Source organism: Lepisma saccharinum, chromosome 3 (genome assembly GCF_977018435.1).
Source record: "Lepisma saccharinum chromosome 3, izLepSacc3.1, whole genome shotgun sequence".
In the NCBI taxonomy this organism is placed as follows: domain Eukaryota; kingdom Metazoa; phylum Arthropoda; class Insecta; order Zygentoma; family Lepismatidae; genus Lepisma; species Lepisma saccharinum.
In genome coordinates, this window is record NC_139231.1 from 27,163,822 (window position 1) to 27,183,916 (window position 20,095).

The following is a 20,095-nucleotide window of genomic DNA, read 5'->3' on the forward strand; positions in this document are numbered from 1 at the left end:
GCGAATGAAACGGAAGGTTGCGGCCGTTTGTACTATATAGTTTAGCCGCGAGAAATACTGGGTTGCTATCGGAAATTTAACAAATCCATATACGTATTTCCTACCACTCCTTATCGATATAGTGAACCTAATTATCGCAATGTTAGATACCAAATAGGGATATAATGTTCGATGGAAATCAATGTTGGCATAAATATTCAAGTTTAGCATTTTATGTCCCTCTTCTATCATCTTGGACTTAACGCGACAACGAAAATAGATAATGATCAGTCAGATGGAACTTACAAAGGAATTCCCAAACAGGGCCTCCAATGGCATAAAATGAAGTGAAAACCAGAAATTTTCGGACCTCTATAACGTGTCGCGTTTCGATGTCAGGGGCACCAGATTCAATACTGGGTAAGGCATGGATGGGGTTTGACCGTCATTTGGGCTTCATCGTCTGATTATCATACAGTGCGAAGAGAAACGATGTACAATAATACATAGAAACACTGATTCCCATAGAGCATTACGTCCTTACATTGTATGTTACCCTGATTCTTTTAATGTTGTTTGGGTTGAGTAAATGTCAGCCAATCATTCGATTGTGAATTCATTGTGCCTAACCGAAAATTTCGATGCTGAGGCGGTTGTTTCCCTGACTGTACCAGAAGGTTAAACGCAAAAATTCCTGGAAATGCCACTGAACTAGACTTTAATCTTCTTCTTTTGACACAGCTTTCACGGAAAAGTTGTTTTCTTTAGTGGTTTTTCAAGCATTCCCACAAGTTGAAATCTACAGAGGATATGAACCTTCCTTATTGTTGGTGTTACCAAGGAAAAGTCGCTTCTTCCTTTTTAGCTACGTGCATGCAATGCAATGCAAGTGAATCCAAGACCACAGCCCACAACTCGGTGCCGTGTGACAGCAACTATTATGTGCTGGGAACACAATGCAACCAGCGCATTACAAACAATCTGTGAGAAGCATGTTGAATGCATAAGCCGTGGTAAGAAAGGAAAAACGTTCAGAAAATGGCAAGAAACCATATTTCACGTCAAACGTCATAAAGACTACTCCATGGTTTAAATAAATTTCCATGGAATAATAACGATTTTAGGTGTGCTCGGATTATTCTAAACAGTACTTTTCATTCTCGAGGGAAGGAAGAATTCATAGAGCTGGGCCCAACAAAAAAGTTGTGATCGGAAATTTCCATGTGACGTAAGATGGGAAACCCTAAAAAAAATTGTAGAAAATGACAGTGTACAACTAATATTTATACACGGATAATTGAGCATAATTTAACGCAAACTAGTTTAGTTTAGCTGATAAAACCATGAAACTTATTAATAATAATACTACGAGGGTCACTATTTATATTTTGAGCCTAACAATAAAAAAAAACAGGAATTTGGCATTGAAAACTGCTTTATTGTTTTTCGAAGTATTCTCCTTTATGGTCAATACACTTTTGCATTCGTTCGAACCATTTGTCAAAGCAGTTTTTCCAATCTTCTTGAGACACCTCCATAATATGGTTTTTGAACGCATCAACGGCGTCTTCCGCCGACGAAAATCTTTGTCCACGCAATTTATTCTTGACATTCTGGAACAAGAAGAAGTCATTGGGTGCCAAATCAGGACTGTACGGCGGATGACCCATCAATTCAATTTTTTGACTGTTCATAAAGTCGGTTGTTAGACGAGATGTGTGTGACAGCTGGCATTGTCTTGATGAAGAATGATCCGACGGCGTTCGTTTGTTTTCCGTATTTGACCGAAGACCTCTGGCAAACAAATTGTTGTGTACCATTCAGAGTTGACCGTTCTACGTTCCTCTAAAGGCACAGTTGCCACATGACCAGTTTTCCCGAAAAAACAGGCGACCATTTGTTTCAATGTGCTTCGAGCGCGAACAACTTTTGTTGGATTGGATTCATCTTGAAACACCCATACAGTCGACTGCTGTTTACGTTCCGGCTCATATGCATATATCCATGATTCGTCACCTGTTACAATCTTATATACGTCTTTTGAAGCACCACGATTGTATTTATTGAGCATTTGTTTGCAGCAATTGACGCGAGCGTCTTTTTGGGTTTTTGTCAAATTGTGTGGGATCCAACGAGAACATACCTTTCTCACAGCTAAATGATCATGTAATATTTTATATATGCTGGTGGAACTAATGCCTATGGTTGCCTCAATCTCGCAGTATGTCACATGACGATCTTGCAGTATTAGGTTTTGCACAGCATCAATGTTTTCTAGAACAACAACTGATTTTGGACGACCTTCGCGAATCTCGTCGTTGAGCGAATGGCGGCCACGATTAAATTCGTTATACCAGCGTTTCACAGTGGCAAAGGATGGGGCTTCATCGCCAAATGTGGAAGTAAGTTGATGGATGCACTCTTGTCTTGATAATCCACATCGAAAATCGTAAAAAATCATCGCACGACAATGTTCACGAGTTAATTCCATTTTATTGTTGTCGCGCAATCTCCAAGGCAACATAAACAACACAAATCAAGCTATTGACAAAACATTTGAAGTACGTTATGGTCAATAATGCCAGACGATTCCGTGCAAACGTCAAATCGCGCCTAACTTCAATCAGTGTTGCCAAGGCTCAAAATATAAATAGTGACCCTCGTATTATATTATAATACAAATGTCATGGATAAATGAAAACTTCAATAAATATATTAACTTAAAGGTACGTCTCAGCAGTTATACTTATAAGGAAAGAAAGAAGACCATGCCAGATTTTTTTTTTTAAATAAAACATCGGGATATTTTCACGCTTCACGTCCTAGAGAAATTTCAAAAAAACTAACGCACACAGAAGAAACAAAGCACAGTGGGATAAACAAGTATTGCTCGGAAAATTGTCCATGGCCATTTCATTAAATTTTCCTTTGCAACCTACGTGCGGGTAAGCATAAGATTTTTACGTATGCTGGTGCAGAGGTTGTAAGAAGCAAGCTTCTTGTTTTGTGTCAATTCTTGAAGCTCCGATTGCGTAAAACAAAGAGAATAAGCATGGTGATGAGCAATTTGCTTGGTAATACTTGTGCACCCCACTGTATAGTCACAGCAACAGAGGAAGACCGACAGAATGAGAGATAGGGTTCGAATCCCGGCCTGGGCATGGCTATTCCTTATGAGTGACCGTTCATCAATTTCATCATCACTCAACCTCATCGTCGCGATTAGACAAAAGTGGAAGAAAAGCTAAGCTAAATAACTCTAATTTCTCTACAACCTCTTTCCTTCATTTCCCTGTCTCTTTCTCTCACTTTCTCCTCGCCTTTTTTGTTCTCATATTATTTCCATTCACTTAGGGTTAGGAATCATTGTTCTATTCTAACCAGTAGTACTTTATGTAACGAAGCCGAACTTAAATTTATCGATTACATTAGAATCAAGTTCATATTTGTGGTACCGGTAGTTCCTAAGATACGAGGGTCACTATTTATATTTTGAGCCTAACAATGAAAAAACTGGAATTTGGCATTGAAAACTGCTTTATTGTTTTTCGAAGTATTCTCCTTTATGGTCAATACACTTTTGCATTCGTTCGAACCATTTGTCAAAGCAGTTTTTCCAATCTTCTTGAGACACCTCCATAATATGGTTTTTGAACGCATCAACGGCGTCTTCCGCCGACGAAAATCTTTGTCCACGCAATTTATTCTTGACATTCTGGAACAAGAAGAAGTCATTGGGTGCCAAATCAGGACTGTACGGCGGATGACCCATCAATTCAATTTTTTGACTGTTCATAAAGTCGGTTGTTAGACGAGATGTGTGTGACAGCTGGCATTGTCTTGATGAAGAATGATCCGACGGCGTTCGTTTGTTTTCCGTATTTGACCGAAGACCTCTGGCAAACAAATTGTTGTGTACCATTCAGAGTTGACCGTTCTACGTTCCTCTAAAGGCACAGTTGCCACATGACCAGTTTTCCCGAAAAAACAGGCGACCATTTGTTTCGATGTGCTTCGAGCGCGAACAACTTTTGTTGGATTGGGTTCATCTTGAAACACCCATACAGTCGACTGCTGTTTACGTTCCGGCTCATATGCATATATCCATGATTCGTCACCTGTTACAATCTTATATACGTCTTTTGAAGCACCACGATTGTATTTATTGAGCATTTGTTTGCATCAATTGACGCGAGCGTCTTTTTGAGTTTTTGTCAAATTGTGTGGGACCCAACGAGAACATACCTTTCTCACAACTAAATTATCATGTAATATTTTATATATGCTGGTGGAACTAATGCCTATGGTTGCCTCAATCTCACAGTATGTCATGCCTATGGTTGCCTCAATCTCACAGTATGTCACATGACGATCTTGCAGTATTAGGTTTTGCACAGCATCAATGTTTTCTTGAACAACAACTGATTTTGGACGACCTTCGCGAATCTCGTCGGTGAGCGAATGGCGACCACGATTAAATTCGTTATACCAGCGTTTCACAGTGGCAAAGGATGGGGCTTCATCGCCAAATGTGGAAGTAAGTTGATCGATGCACTCTTGTCTTGATAATCCACATCGAAAATCGTAAAAAATCATCGCACGAAAATGTTCACGAGTTAATTCCATTTTATTGTTGTCGCGCAATCTCCAAGGCAACATAAACAACACAAATCAAGCTATTGACAAAACATTTGAAGTACGTTATGGTCAATAATGCCAGACGATTCTGTGCAAACGTCAAATCGCGCCTAACTTCAATCAGTGTTGCCAAGGCTCAAAATATATATAGTGACCCTCGTATGGATATTGAACACAAAAGGACGGACGGACAAGACTTCTCGAGGTCTTTCTGATTAGTACCTTAAAACTGGAGAATCATGAGGCATTCTTTTGCTTATGTCTTTTTTTCTACCGTAATTTTACTGTATTTGGAAGTAATAGCTTCCAGGTTATGATAGTAAAAAATGTTTCCGTTATGCATGTTAATACTACACGGTAATTCGTTACATTTTTTCTTCTCAGACTATGAATAAAACTGATGACAAAAAAAGTGAGAGATTTCATGCCCTTAATGTATAATTGAAATGCCATGCAATTACTCGTCTACAACATCCGTTTGTTGTTTTGCGAACAGTTTCCCACAGTGCGGTAATGCGTTTTCTCTCTTTTTCAGTCCGTTCGTTTCTTTAAAAGTTCAAATGACTTTCAAGAAACGAAACAAATTCCGTGGTAGATTAGGAAAACGAATACAAATGGTAAATGTGCTAAGAACATTGCCACATGTTTTGTGTTCTTCAACGATTTGACCAACTTAAAGTAGCATTTTTGAAAAAAAATATACAAGTAAAACGAAACATTAACTACCACCATTTCCAAGTGAAGGTATAATACACAATTAAGGAGTTAAATCCAAGAATTATACCGCACTTTAAACTTCTTGCAAAATAAAGAACAATGCAGAACTCCCAGTTTAATAATACTAACGATGTAAATATATATTTTTGCGTACCCAATCTTGTTACAGTTTTATTGCAAGAATATATATTTCCTTAATATTTTATTAAAGAAAAGGCGGCTTAGGTTATTTCACAAGTATAGTTCCTGTAAAATTGTAAGTTAGAGTTAAAATAAGGGTCATAATCGCAATATTAACAAAGGTTAATAGATTGGCCAGGCAACAAATGTTCAACATAATAAAGTAATCACGGAAATTTAGTGTATTTTCCCGTCCATGGTGAATCATGGTCATTTCTCGAATGGAAAGAAGAGCAAACTAGCATCAGAGTAACATTATATATATATAAACCACACATACGAAGGTGGAACGGAAAACGGATAGGTCCTGAATATTCTCAGTAACTATTGATATATTTCTCGTTCGCCAATACAGGATACACACAAATGATGGTAGTGTAAAAATCCACGTAAGGGATAACTCTAATATGTGTGTGTATGTATGTGTGAATTGAAAGAACTTGAAATATTGATTCAGATATATTATTATTATTATTATTCTGTTGCACTGCAGCCCTTGGTGGGCTCTGGCATCCCAAACAATCTTCCTCCACCTCGTTCTGTCTTGAGCTACATTCTTCCAATTAAGTACATTCATCCTTTTCAAATCATTCTCAACCGCATCGATCCATCTTCCCCTAGGTCTTCCTTTCGGCCTTGTTCCCCATAGTTTCTGGTTTAATACCAAGTGTGGTGGTAATCTGTCCTCCTTCATTCTCATCAGATGTCCTGCCCATCTTAAATGTTGTGATTTGATGTATCTCCCCACATGTTCATGTTAGATCCACTCTTCTAGCTCCATGTTATTCCTAATTCTATAGGATCCATCTTCATTCTTAATAGGGCCAAAGATCTTTCGTAAGATTTTTCTTTCAAAGCACATCACCTTGCTTTCTGCTTTGGATGCAAGTTTCCAGGATTCTGCACCATAAGCTATCACTGGTCTGATGAGTGTCCTATATAGTCTTAATTTTGTGTTCTTGGAGAGGCTCTTGGACTTGAATAATTCTATATGTGCATAATATTGTCTGTTGCCAGCTTGGATCCTGTGGTGAACTGTCTCTTCTTCTTCTGTATTGTTATGTATTAGGCGCATCCAGAAAGTAAGTTTCTCTGGGGTCGTGCACAAAAAGGAAACATTATATCATTCAATGATTTATTGCCACAGATACAGCACTTATCCAGTTACTTGTCAACATAATTCCTGCCGGAATTCAGGAACTTGTCATAGCGTGGGTCCAACTTCTGTATACCTCCGTCGTAGAAGTCCGCCGCCTGGACGCCGAACCACTGTGTGACAACCGTCTGAACCTCTTCGTCGCTGTGTAAATGTTGACCGGACAGGAACTTTTCAGGTGCAAGAACAGGTGGTAATCACTGGGAGCGAGATCCGGGCTGTAAGATGGAGGATCGAACACCTCCCAACCGAACCTGTCCGGAAGGGCTGCAGTGAGCCTAGTCATATGCGGCTTCGCATTGTCGTGCAGCAAGATCACACCTGCACTGAGCATCCGCGTCGCTTATTCTGAATGGCTCGTCGCAATATCCTCAGTGTTTCACAGGTTAGCGTTCACAGTCTCACCTCTGGGCAGAAACTCGATGAGCAGAATGCCTTGTCTGTCCAGAACACCGTGCACATCACTTTTCGCGCCGACACAGTCTGTTTGAACTTCGTCCTGCATGGAGATCCACTGTGACGCCAATGCATGGACTGCTGCTTGCTTTCTGGGGTGCTGTATGCAACCCACGTTTCATCCCCTGTGATGATCCGGTTGAGAAAATCGTCATCATCATGGTAACGCTGCAGAAATGTCAGCGCCGTGCCCATGTGTTTTCCTTTGTGTTCGGGCGCCAGTTCTTTCGGCACCCACCAGGCACACAATTTCCGGAACAAGTGGCGTTTGGTAACAATGTCGTGCAACAACGACCGACAAATCTGCGGGAAATGGCTGCTGAGTTCCGTGATCGTGACGCGACGATCCTCCAATATGCGCTGCTGCACCTGCTCCACAAGCTTGTCCATAACGGCCGATGGCCGCCGCCCACTGCGCTCGTCGTCATGTACATTTTGCCGGCCTTCAGTAAATGTCCTGCACCAACGACGCACCATCTGCTTACTCATGACGTCTCGCCCATACACCTGGCACAGCTGACGATGAATTTCGATCGGCTGTATGTTTTGTGCATTCAAGAACTTGATCACCGAACGAACCTCGCACGCGGCGGGAGATGGAATAAGAAACGCCATGTTTCATCGCTGCCGCGACGCTACTGAGGACTTTTGGGAGGTGTCTTCTAGCACATTCAGTAGCCAGGGCATGTACCTCTCACGCATGCGCAAAACCGGTTTCAATACGCATGGCCTGCCACCTTTGGGTGAGTGGGAAACTTACTTTCTGTATTCGCCTAATAGAAGGGCTCCAAGGTAGGTAAAAGTAGAAACTCCTTCAAAACAATATGTGCCTACATTCAGAACCACGGTATTTCGTCTGGTTGGCGATCTGGACATTCTCATGTATCTCGTTTTAGTTTCATTAATTAAGAGTACAGTTTCGATGGATTTGCTATCTATCTTTAAGAAAGTGAATTTAAGATCTGCAAGGGTCCGTGATATTATCACAATATCATCAGCATAAGCGAGTATCTGAGTTGTTTTGTAGAATATGCTCCCCCGTTTTTGCAGTGGACCGATAATATCATGTAGCACAATAAAAAAAATAAAGTGGACAGCGCATCCCTTTGTCTCACCCCTGTTTCTATTTTAATAGTTGGCGAGACTTCACCCTGCACCATTTTAATCAGTCTTGTTCATTTATCAGGGAATCCTACTTTGTTTAATAGTAATTCTTGCTCTGTGCAAGCTACCGAATGTCCGCTGGTAGTCTATAAATAGAAGGTGCAGATATATATTATGTTAATAGAACTTTTCCATAATTTTGTTTATGGTGAAGATGTGATCTATAGTAGATCTATTTCAGACGCGTTTCAAATGGTGCACTTTACAACTTTCAATTGCAAAACACGCTTAGTACGTTTGATGCGCAGGAAAGATACAGGCACTTATGAAAACCAATTACATAATAATAAATCGTCTTTATTGGAGCGGGGGTTTTGGACTCGAGGCAACTTCTCCGGTCTTAATGGGGAGGAGAAACTTATATGAAGTGAAGTATCAGTTTAGAAAATCGCGTGTTCAAAGCGTTACTTATATAAAAACAATTCTTACATATTTAGTATAAATTGAAATTAGACAAACAGGCTACAGGAAAACAGAGATATGTACTAAAGAAAGAAAATCGCTTACGTTCAACTGTACCGGAAATCATCCTTCCAGGTTAAACTCTTTGTTTGGGCTTTGTGTGTAGAGTTGTGTATGCACAAGGAACCTGCAAATTGAAACAGGAAACAAATTAGACAACTGCTAATACACTGCCGCAAAAATATAAATTATATATTTTTTCTTTAATTCGTATTTGATTAAACTCAAATATATATTCAGATCTGATTTGATTTATTTTACTTCGCATCTTGTGCCACTTTTGGCTAATTTGCGAAGATAGGGATGAGTGATGATATGATGAAATTGATGAACAGACATCACAAACGTCCATGCCGAAGTCGGGATTCGAACCCGGGACCCCTGGCGTCGCAGCGCGATGTGCTAACCACTCCGCCACGGGGGCAGGTGTCAACTATAAGATGGTCAGAATAGTTTGTTTTTTTACAATTGTTTTACATGGCTTACCCAATATACATTTCATACTATAAACAGCGTAAACACTATTGAATAATACTGAAATTTCTCACCCACCGACAAATAAAAATGTCATAGTCTACAGGACTATAAGTTGTTGTTACAAATTCCCCTACACTGTAAATGCATAACACGAGAAGTAAAATGTAAATTACTCAAAAGTGGAGCGGCCTCTCCGATGGCGCAATGGTAGTGTCGTCGCATTGCAATCAAGGGTCCCGGGTTCGATACCTGGTGGAGGCACATAGTGGTTCGGATCTTTCCCTGTCTCTCCTCTCATACATTCTTCTTGCCTCTCCCTTTCTTTGCTTCATTTTCCCTTTCTTCTCTCAATAATCATTGCTCTGTGTCTCCTTTCTCCCTTTTTTGCCCAATTCTTTCTATAGTTTGGCACCACAGCCTTTGATGAACGCTGACTCCTGCAGCAAAATGAGTGGATGATTTATAGAAACTTCCCAGTGTTTTGATACATACTGTATTTCTCTCTATCCTTTTAAAATAAAAAAAAAATATTTACCGAGAGTGAATATTGTGGAGACTTTGAGGGCAGAGAGAGTGTTTTCCCCCTCCAAAGATAGCGCCTATGTATATTAAAATATATATCATCTCGTTCTGTAAAAAAATCATTCGCCCTCAAATATTTATCATATGCACCGCTCTAATTGAATGCCTGTGAACCTGTTGATCCCTGCCTTCGTGTGAACAGCTCGCTCAAGGATAATTAAAGTCACACTCGTGTGGAAGTCTCCCAGTGCAGTCTATTGTTGCCCTCCACGTCACTTGTAACTCCCAACCAGGTTCACAGACGTAATTTCCACACCCAGGGTACGTAATGGAAATAGCTTGTGGCTTATGATCAAGCTTGGTCCCAAAACCTTAATAGCATAATATTTTAATAACCGTTGTGAACGCTGTTTATGTGGCTTTTTAAGCATGAAGGAACATTCTACAGTTTTGCGACAACCAAAGTTCTCAGACTTACTAATAAATACTAGTAATACAGGTATTCCAGTTTCAGGTGGTTCTGCACATGAAATACAATTAACGTCCCAGAAAATATTAGCATTGGAAGACTATTGTGATGTTTTGAATTTATTTCAGTTACCAACTCAAATTTTCGTCAATGTTGCCACGAAATTGCAACGATTAGAATGTTGACGAAGCGAACAACATTGGTGTTCCGTGTAAACACGAAGACCATCTGTCTCTACTCTTCGTACGATAAAATAAGTTTTAACGATCCTTCCCCAATTTCTCTCCTTTCTACGGGTTTCTTAAGGTTTCCCAAATATCTCTCGTCACATCACCTGTCCATCTAAGTCCCCTTGATTTAATTTTAAATATTCTTCTATAATGTGTTCATTCATTAAGACTAAGCAGTTCCAACGATGGTTAGGTGAAATTGATGAAGGAGCATTAAAAAAAATAGAGATTACCTTCAGTAGTCGAAGTAGCGAAAGAAAGCGGAAGTACGGGAAAAATACCAAAACTAAAGACATTTATAGGCAAAATTATGAAAAATAGGCATTTATAGGCACTATAAAAATGCGTTATCAGGTTCCATGAAACCTATTCGAAACGGTGAAGCCTTAGTGCACCTGTTCAGATAAAGTGGCACATTCTTCAACTGTTCAACCCCAAAGAGTGCCACTTTATGTGAACAGGGGTGTAAAAAGAAAGAACAATGGCAAATAGGGAAAAATCCGCACCCTAATTGTGATAGACAAACAATAAAGTATTCAATCATCGCACCACCAGGGTGCGAAATCCTGGGGGGGGACAGGGGAGATTTCCCCACCAACAATGTTATCTTAAAGAATCCCCGGTCCCCAAAAGTTTCCGGGGGGGGAGAGTTTTTATATCAACAAAAGATAAGCAATTAGTTTTAACTTCAAATATGTGCTCACTAACGATAATTTCGAAAACGCACAAAAGAACGAAGGATAATTTTCTGTTCGTGTTCGTGAGTGTTGCATGGTCTCTTTATCTCTTTCAAAACAGCATTAAGAGATCCATACCAATAGCATTATATAGCCTAGGCTATATATAGTACCCAATAAAAGTAAAACGAGAATGCAAAACAAATATAAGTATGAAATCCAATGAATTTACATTAATAGAAAGCAAAAACTAAGTGAAATCATATACACAATAGATTAGAACCATTCTAAAAATTTTGTAACTTTTGGCATTTTTAACCAATTGATATATTCCTTTATACATATTTAATAATAAATATATATTTAAATATTTATAAATTTATGTCATACAAAATTTACACACACACGTGAATTCCCAATCAAAAATATAATGACGTAATGGAGAGCATAGGCAGGGTATCCCCTTCGAAGATAGAAGAATGACTGTCAAATGTCTGTAGGCGAGTTGGACTTGAAGGCAAGGTTACGTATGGCTGCACGGGCGCAGGCCAAGCGTCGAGCAGAGATGAGTGATTCCTGCTTCTTAATTAGTCCGTAATGAGTCACGAGCCACTGACAATAAAGCCACCACGCTCCGCTGGAGGGGAGGAAATCCTTGTTCCACGTTACGCAGTTCCTTGGCTTCTGGGTCCGACGGATTACGTGTGCTCAAGGAGTGAAAACTTTAGTGAAAACATGAGCGAATGTAAAAAAAAACACAATCTTGGATCCTTGCATGGGGATTTCACCATACGTTCTCGCTGGTTTGCTGTTTAAGCAATAGTTTCTCCACTTAAAATGCGAAGACGGCCGTTTTAAGATTAACCACATGAGAACATAACTTCAGTTACTGATTTTGCAATGCTAGAAATACAGAAAACCAAGATATGCAAGCAAAGTTTCTAAAACTTTCTCATCGGCAAAACGTTTTGATAAAAAATCCAAAAATATTCACCTCTTAACATTTATTTGATTGAATAGGTTTATTTTACTTCGCCACTTTTGACTAATTGCGAAGATGAGGATGAGTGATGATATGGTGAAATTGATGAAGGGACACTCACAAAGAACACCCATTCCCAAGCCAGGATTCGAAACCGGGAATCATTTTAACATGTACTTGATGGGTCAAATTTAGATATTGGAATATATATATATATATATATATATATATATATAATAGAGATACGAAGTGAACAGCGAAAGCAAATTACACGAATATTTATTTTAATGTTCTTGAAGGAATTCTAAGCAAATGTAGTATTTTGAAAGTTTTAATATGATACCGATTTTTAAAAAAATGTCATTTCTGCAGCTGCTCGTATGTTACTGTAAAATTTACAATATTTAAATTTACAAAGTTCACAAAGTTACAAATTTTAACATTCTGCCGTTAATTTACAAAAACGGCATGTATTTTATACAAAGGCCTACGTAAATATATATTTAAAAAGGGAAATATTAAATATCACTCATTACAGTTAACTATGTAGAAGCAGTTATACTTTAGAACGGTTAGGTCAACTTTTTACGGTGGTTGGATGGCAGCGGAAGGTCTTACTCTTACAACATATAAAAAGGAAAAGGAAATTTGATATGTACCGTCATCGGCAATGATAATGGGACACCTAGATCCTGAAATGCTTGCTATCCTGAAAGGCGTTGTGTGTGTTGCCTAACTCCACGGCTATAAGTGGATTTTAATAGAAAATGTTCAATGGCAACGTCTACCACCGCTGTAGTTTCCGCTTGATACACGAAGCCATTATTTAGTGTCACAACTGCAGATATTTACTAACATCAAAATGTTGCAACGCATGCAGATATCTTTTCCCATGCGTCTGTTAAATCGGATCCCACTGAAGCAGAGGTAAGCATAAATGCAGTATGTAAGAATGCAGAAAATGCCAAGACTTTATATTTAAGTGCGTCCTTGGATTTTCCTACACAAAGCACATGGGGCAATGATTTCAATAACCTCTTAAATTCTTAAAACTTTCAAGGAGCCATGGCAATTTCTTTTGTTTGGTTGAGTTATGGTTGAGTGAATTAGACAACTCGTTATGTTCTGCCTGGGGCTCGAACACACAACATTCGGCGCTAACCTATTTTTGAAATGAATTAACTTGCTTGGCCGACAAGAGTGTAGTCAGGATTTCTTTTATAGGGACCCAGTCTTCGATTAAAAAATAATATGTTAGGTAAAAATAATATTGAAATTACACATTGCAATCAATCTGTGGCCGCATATCAATTGTAATTTATTTTATTGTTAATAAAATACAACTTTAAAGTAACAAATAATAGAACTAGCCTATACTTTTGATTTTCTAAAATTTCAGCCCAAAAATGAAAGCATGATTTTCAAGATCAGCCAGTGTATGTGACAGTCTCTTATAAACTTTCTTAAAGCATTGCTCAATGTTTCTAGATAATTTGACATTTCAGCATTTCATGGAATTTAATATCAGTGGTTCTCGATTATTTTTACATGTCACCCCTTTCCACCCCACCCCTAGGGGTGCCAGGGGTGTCTTACCCCCCCAAAATTATTTCCAGATTGCAAGTGATACGTGTACCAAGTTTGGTTGGAATTGCTCCAGGCGTTCGAGAGTTATGCCGGAACAAACAAATATACACACCCACACACACATATACATTTTTATATATATATATAGAAGATAGAAGATTGGGTAAAAATGTTAGAGTGGGTTCCGGAAACAAACACATGACAGCTGCTGTGAAGTTTCTTGAAGGCCCTTGTAACAACGATGAGCAACGTTGTGTATCGAACTCGTTGCCGGTTGGCTGGTAATGAATGTTTTGCGGCGAAGACACAAATGCACACTTTGGATGTCCGCCTGTAACACCGCCATTTTTTATGAACCGTATCACGTACCATTCTGAGATCAGCACGTGTGCACTGGTATTGTGTTGGCGTGAAGCGAAGCGTACAAAAGCATCATCCTCAGACCAGTGGCTTCATCAAGCCGTTTGGTAGGCCAGTGGCGGATCCAGATGATACAGTTGGGAGGGGCGAATTTTGGTCACGTGCCACACCTCATCGAGGATCAATTCTTACTTCCACTGCTCTATGCAAACTGTATACTGTAAATAGGAACCAAACTGACTTCCATGTTCCAGAGATTGGAGTATTGAAATATAAATCTAACCTCCTATTGATACGGTACATTGAACGATGAGATATGAGGAGTAAAGTGAATTAACAAAGAAAACAAAGCTCAATTCTCTCAAGGAGTCTTGGGGGTTTGATCCCCTTTTGAGGTTATTGCTCAGTGGTTCGGATACAAATTTAAACTGTAGGTCCAGTTCCGATTAGCGTATCATGAGCATAAAGTGGACTTAAACCAAGGTCCTAAAAATATTCTTGGGCCTGTTACTCGTGATAAAAGTCAAAACCCTTGAGTCTTCAAAAATATTTGACCCAAACACTTGGCAGTCGGGAGGGGCGATCGCGCCTTTTGCTCTCCCCTTGGATTCGCACCTGTCGTAGGTCCTGTTCCTGAGAGGGCTGTTTAAACAGAGTTTAGTTCAGGAGTTGTAGTCTTTATTGCATACAGATACAAGTGATCGAAATACAGGACAAAGCCAAATCTTATACCCAAAAGGCAGACTTATTTGGCAACAGCGGAGAGCCGGAAACATAAAATGTATAATTTTGACTAAGTCACGAGTTCGTGTCAAGGTAAATCCAATTTCAAAACCAAAGGGACGAATCAGAATACGCATCTGTCTGAGTAATGCATCATGCCTGACTCTCACATGTATACAGCAACCCCCCGTGGCGAAGTTTTTAGCACAGCAAGCTACAACGCCAGGGGTCACGGGTTCGAATCCCGGCCTGGGCATGGATGTTTGTATAACTTCATACACAAGCACACACATACACATTCAAACCGGCTCTATTGCCCAGCGTTTTGAGTGATCGACCCAGGATCTCTCCAACGAAGGAACAGAGTTCGAGTACCGCTCTAGATATGGACGCTCCGTTTCAAGTGCCTGCCCTTTCTTCTTCAATTTTATGTACACATCGTTCTTCACCCTCATCTTATCGGAGACACAAAAGCGACATACAAAAATACAAAATAGCGAAATCATTATACATAATTCTAGGGTATGGGCCGATACCAGTGGTATCGGTATCGGAAAGTATCGGTTAGAATTCATCTACCGATACCAGCCGATACTTTTCCGGCATATTGGTCTTTTACGGGGTCCGCATAAATGCCGCACAACACTTTCGGGGAGTCTATTTATCCTGGAAATTATGCAAAATTCAAACTTTTTTTTTTACTTTGCACCAAATTTGCACAAAAAACTGTATTTTGAAATTACATAGCCTCTATTTGAATATTCTGATGAAATTCTGGAATATTCTAAAGCAAATTTCTTGGTAAATTGAAGCATATAATTGGAGAAGAAAATTTACACACCAATATTGATCAATGTTTCGAACAACTTTTAATTATTGCAATTTTCAAGTATCGGTATCGGTGGGAATCGGTAAGAGTATCGGTATTGGTTCAAGGTGGTATCGTCCCAGACATAATTCATTCTATTTTTAGCTATCAGATAGATGTTTAAGTTTCAGTTCTCCATATAGAGTGGATCACTGTTTTATCCCAAACAAATGAAACAGTTCTAATGCTTATAATGAACCCTTACGGAATCGGTTCTTTATATCCAAAATTTACTTAATCCAAAATGTCTTCCTGTAACCTGAATTGAGGTTAGTAATTGAGTTAGCAGAAGTAGTTTGATTGACACAGAATATATCAATTAAACAAAATGTCACGTACAGTACAGAACCGATGCTTTCGTAGTCCTCCCGTTTCATTTCAGTCGCTCTGTGCGCCACCAAAACAAATACTGGCAGGAAACCCGTTTCTTCGAGTCTTCAATTTGATTGATTGATTAGGTATATTTTACTTCCCTATTCTTCCACTTTTGGGTATTCGCAACGATAAGGATGAGTGATGATATGATGAAATGATGAAGGGACACCCACAAAGAACACTTATGGCCAGGCAGTGATTCAAACCAGCGTCGTAGCACTGAGGTCGGCTTCAAACTCTTCAAGTAAGGTAGGTGAACCAAAGGTGACCCTAGTTAAGCTTCTACGGAAATTTACAAACCTCTAAATATGAAATTAAAAGAAGTAAATCCTATAACTAATTATCAACGTGTATCAAATGGATATCTTGTAACATTGCTTGTACCTTTTTTAATAATTACAAAACCGTTGCACCTGTTCGTAAGCTTGCTCATGGGACCCAAAGTTGGCCCACGGCTTATAGTTGGCTTAGGAAATGATTGTGCTCAAGAAAACATATTTATTCATTGGTAATACCGTTAAGCCTTGGTTCCATGTTAATAAAATATTAAAATGCTGACCAAGGCAAAAAATTTTGTATATAAAAAGATATCCGTCTGTAGAAGACCCTGTTAGAGGGTGGAAAAGTTACATTTTTAGTGTATATTTTTTATACAATAAATTTTGCCTTTGTCAGCATTTTAATGTTTTCATGTTTATTCACGTTTCTACATCTTATTAGAGAAAACGTTTGATTGTTGACATCCATTTTATACAGTAACGACGAATAGCCGACCTCCGTAGAGGACTGGTCTGCACAGTCCCTACGACGCCAGGGGTTACACAAGAACTTAAATAAAATGGCTGCTGGCAGCTCAAGACAGTTCGTTTACGGCATTGTGCACCTGAGGGGGACTGGGTATATTAATGCAGTGCCATTTTTTAACTGTGTTAAATACTAATATGTTTTAGTAACGTGGGCCAACTTGGGAACACGGGCTATCATATTATGGTATCATTATAATTGTAGAAATGATATTTTTTCATGGACATCTCAGTTTTAGGTTCACTTAAACCGAAGTCGAGGGATCAGTATAAGGAAAATTTGAAATGTATTTTGGTCGGGATAAGCAATTTAGATTCACTATAGCCGAATGTTCACTGCAACTGAGTTCACTACATCCAGAATTGACTGTAGTTTATGCTAAGACCCTATCCACAATTTTGGTTCTGTTTAGAGGCTTGCTCCAAACACATTAATTTGAATCGTTTCGACAAACTTTATGCAAATCGGTTAAATTCCATACGAGGCCTATGATGACAACAAGGTCCACCACGTGTGAATAATAAATAAGAACATAAAACTTTGTGCACACAAATGTCGTTCGATGAAATTCTCCATTTGCGTCGCAATAAGATTTACGACGGGCGAATGCCAATGCTTGGTTTCGCAACGTTCTCAACATTAATGTCCTTTGATTTTTTTCCAATCCCACACGGCTTCCTAGTTCGATAAACTTGGGCAGAGAAAATCTTAACTGAAAATTCCTCCTTGCTGTAACAGCACTATTCGAGGAGTTTCCGCGTGCACTGAATAATAAGCAATGCGCTTTGTTCTTCCAAGTCATTTCGCCCATATCCTTTTGTTTGTCGTCTGCTTTTGTGTCGGCTGAGGGAATTTCCTTTGCAACTGTAACCGTGGGAAGATGTTAATGAATTATGGGTATTTTCCGGTTACACAGCTGTGCAATTATACATTTCTACCGGTAGGAATGCCCAGAGAACAAATATTTGGGGAGGAATTGTGACCAGTGGATTGATGATCTTCTCCCCTCTGGGGGGTGGGGGTGAGAGGGGAGTAGGGCAGCTTTAACTATGATCGCTTAACATGAAAGTTGTGAGATGTTTACTCTGAGTTTCTTCATTATGTGAGATATTTTAAAACACTTGCATGCAGGACATTCGAGAAATTATTATTGCTTACGTCTGATTGATTCCTTTTTCAGAATACCAATCTCGGAAAAAGAAATATAAAAAATATCAGTCTCTCACAATATATTTATAATGCTTTCATATGTAGTACTATGAACAGCTTGAGTCAAAGTATTACACTGTAGTTGAGAGCAAAGTTTAAAAAAAGACAGAAATTACATCATATTGCGCTAATAAAGTTACTTCTAAGAGACCAGTAACATGTGCACACTAAAAAGTTAGACTGTAGACAGGATACAATTCACGGTCTAAAGACCGTCAATTTCCGCTACCATCCAACTACTGTTAAAAGCATGGCCAAGGCTACAATGTATTGATGGTTACTACATAGTAAACTTTAACTAATGTAATTTTAGTAAAAACATACGAGTATTTATGAATGCACCTGATAATACGCATCTACAAAATACATCCCGTTTTTGTAAATTAACGGGTAATTTTAATAGCAGAATGTTAAAAATTTTATAGTAGCTGATAAAGGTGTACACTGCTGTACACAATAAAACACAAATATAAGTTAAGTGCAGTAAATCTGTAAGTTGGAAATAATTTAGTCGAATTGTGTGTTTGAGAAAAAAAGACAAAAAGTTTGAAATTCCACACATGTAGAAACAATGACGCCATTTTAGAAATACGGCGCCATCTAGCATGCTCTGTTTCAGGTGGATTTGCTCAACTACCAAGAGGGTCAAATCATAGTGATCTTTCAAAATCAGTGCCGGGGATTGAGGGGCGTGGGTGGACAGTTACTACCCACCCCACACACACACTTTTTAACACTGTTGCCCACTCACTATGCTAAACCTTATCTACCAAGGGAAAGTAAACTGTCCTTGCCCTCGAAGATTTGGCAATTTGCCACCCCCCCTTATTTTAAAACCCAATCGCCACCGCTGTTAAAAATCATTCATCAGATTTCACTTTACGATAGTTCTAAAGATATATGTAACACAGATTTTTTTTTAAAGTTACTCTAGTATTTTTGGAAGAAAATTCTGCCATTAAACTGTAAAATGAAGCTTCGTGTTTTATAAAGGAATAGACGCAATATACCGTACATTGGTTTGAAACGGTATCCTGTCCAAAATTAAACACGACGCCCTGTTTCGGAACATGCAAAATTAATCTTCGGGTCCTGCATTCAGATTTGTTTTTCCATATGTCGGTGAAGTGTGTAAAGTTTCAGCTTTCTTTTCAGAAATCCATAATAATCCCCCTAAGACTGTATTAAATACATAGGCGTAACTTGGCGGCGGCAAGGGGAGTGTTTTGGCCCTCCAAAACTTTCAGACATATTAAAATTTATAAGTTATTTTTGTTAACCTTCTGGGACCTGAGGAACGAACAAATGAAGAGTAATTTCTATGATTTCTCAAATGTTAACACACTGTTAACTTAACAGTAATTTAGCAAAATAGTAATGGACGCTATTTTTATGGGATGGACAACTGTTCGATTCTGCCCTCCCAAACTTAGGCTCTAAGTTTCGCTCATGATGAAATATAAGTTATGCAAGAGTTGATCAAATATAATGAAAAATAAAATGATACAAGTACCCGTAAATAGAATCATCTTAAGTATTATGTAATGTATGAACTTTATGAAACAGTCTGTAAAGGCTTCAAGTATTTCTATACACTCTGCCATGAAAATAGCCGGCTGGCAGACCTCTCTCCGGGACACTTTTGTGTCATCCCTGACCTTTCGAGCAAGTGCTGGTAGTTTGTATCACATGGATTACAAAGACCAACTGTACAACGAGATCTTTCATTCTCTTAAACCTCCGAGCACAGCGCGAACTTCTGCCACCCGCGTAATTTCATGGCCGCGCGTATAGTGTTGGGTACTCATGCGTGGACGACGTAATGTTAAGCATTTACTTGCTAGGAATTTGAAATTTGCATCACTGAATGTGATTGTGATCACGGCAAAGAAAAGCGAATGTGTACCGGTAACGTAACTATGGTTCGCAGAAGAGTTTCGTAATTAACAGGAACACCAGAAGAAGAGCTGGTTGACACAACAGCTCATTCTTGGCGTTCCCTTGCAAGGTGTAATCCGACATAATGGTTCCGCATTCTCGCAAATCACGAACCGAATCAC

At 39.0% G+C, this 20,095-nt stretch overlaps 1 protein-coding gene across 1 annotated transcript in view; it reads right to left on the reverse strand.

Annotated features, from left to right (window-relative positions):
* The window catches only part of LOC145985495 (uncharacterized), a 221,667-nt gene that overhangs the window by 161,632 nt on the left and 39,940 nt on the right, over positions 1-20,095 (reverse strand). Inside the window, exon 2 of the mRNA XM_083119566.1 lies at positions 8,798-8,879. The gene's annotated coding sequence lies outside the window, so the exon portion shown is untranslated. The remainder of the gene's footprint in view (positions 1-8,797; positions 8,880-20,095) is intronic.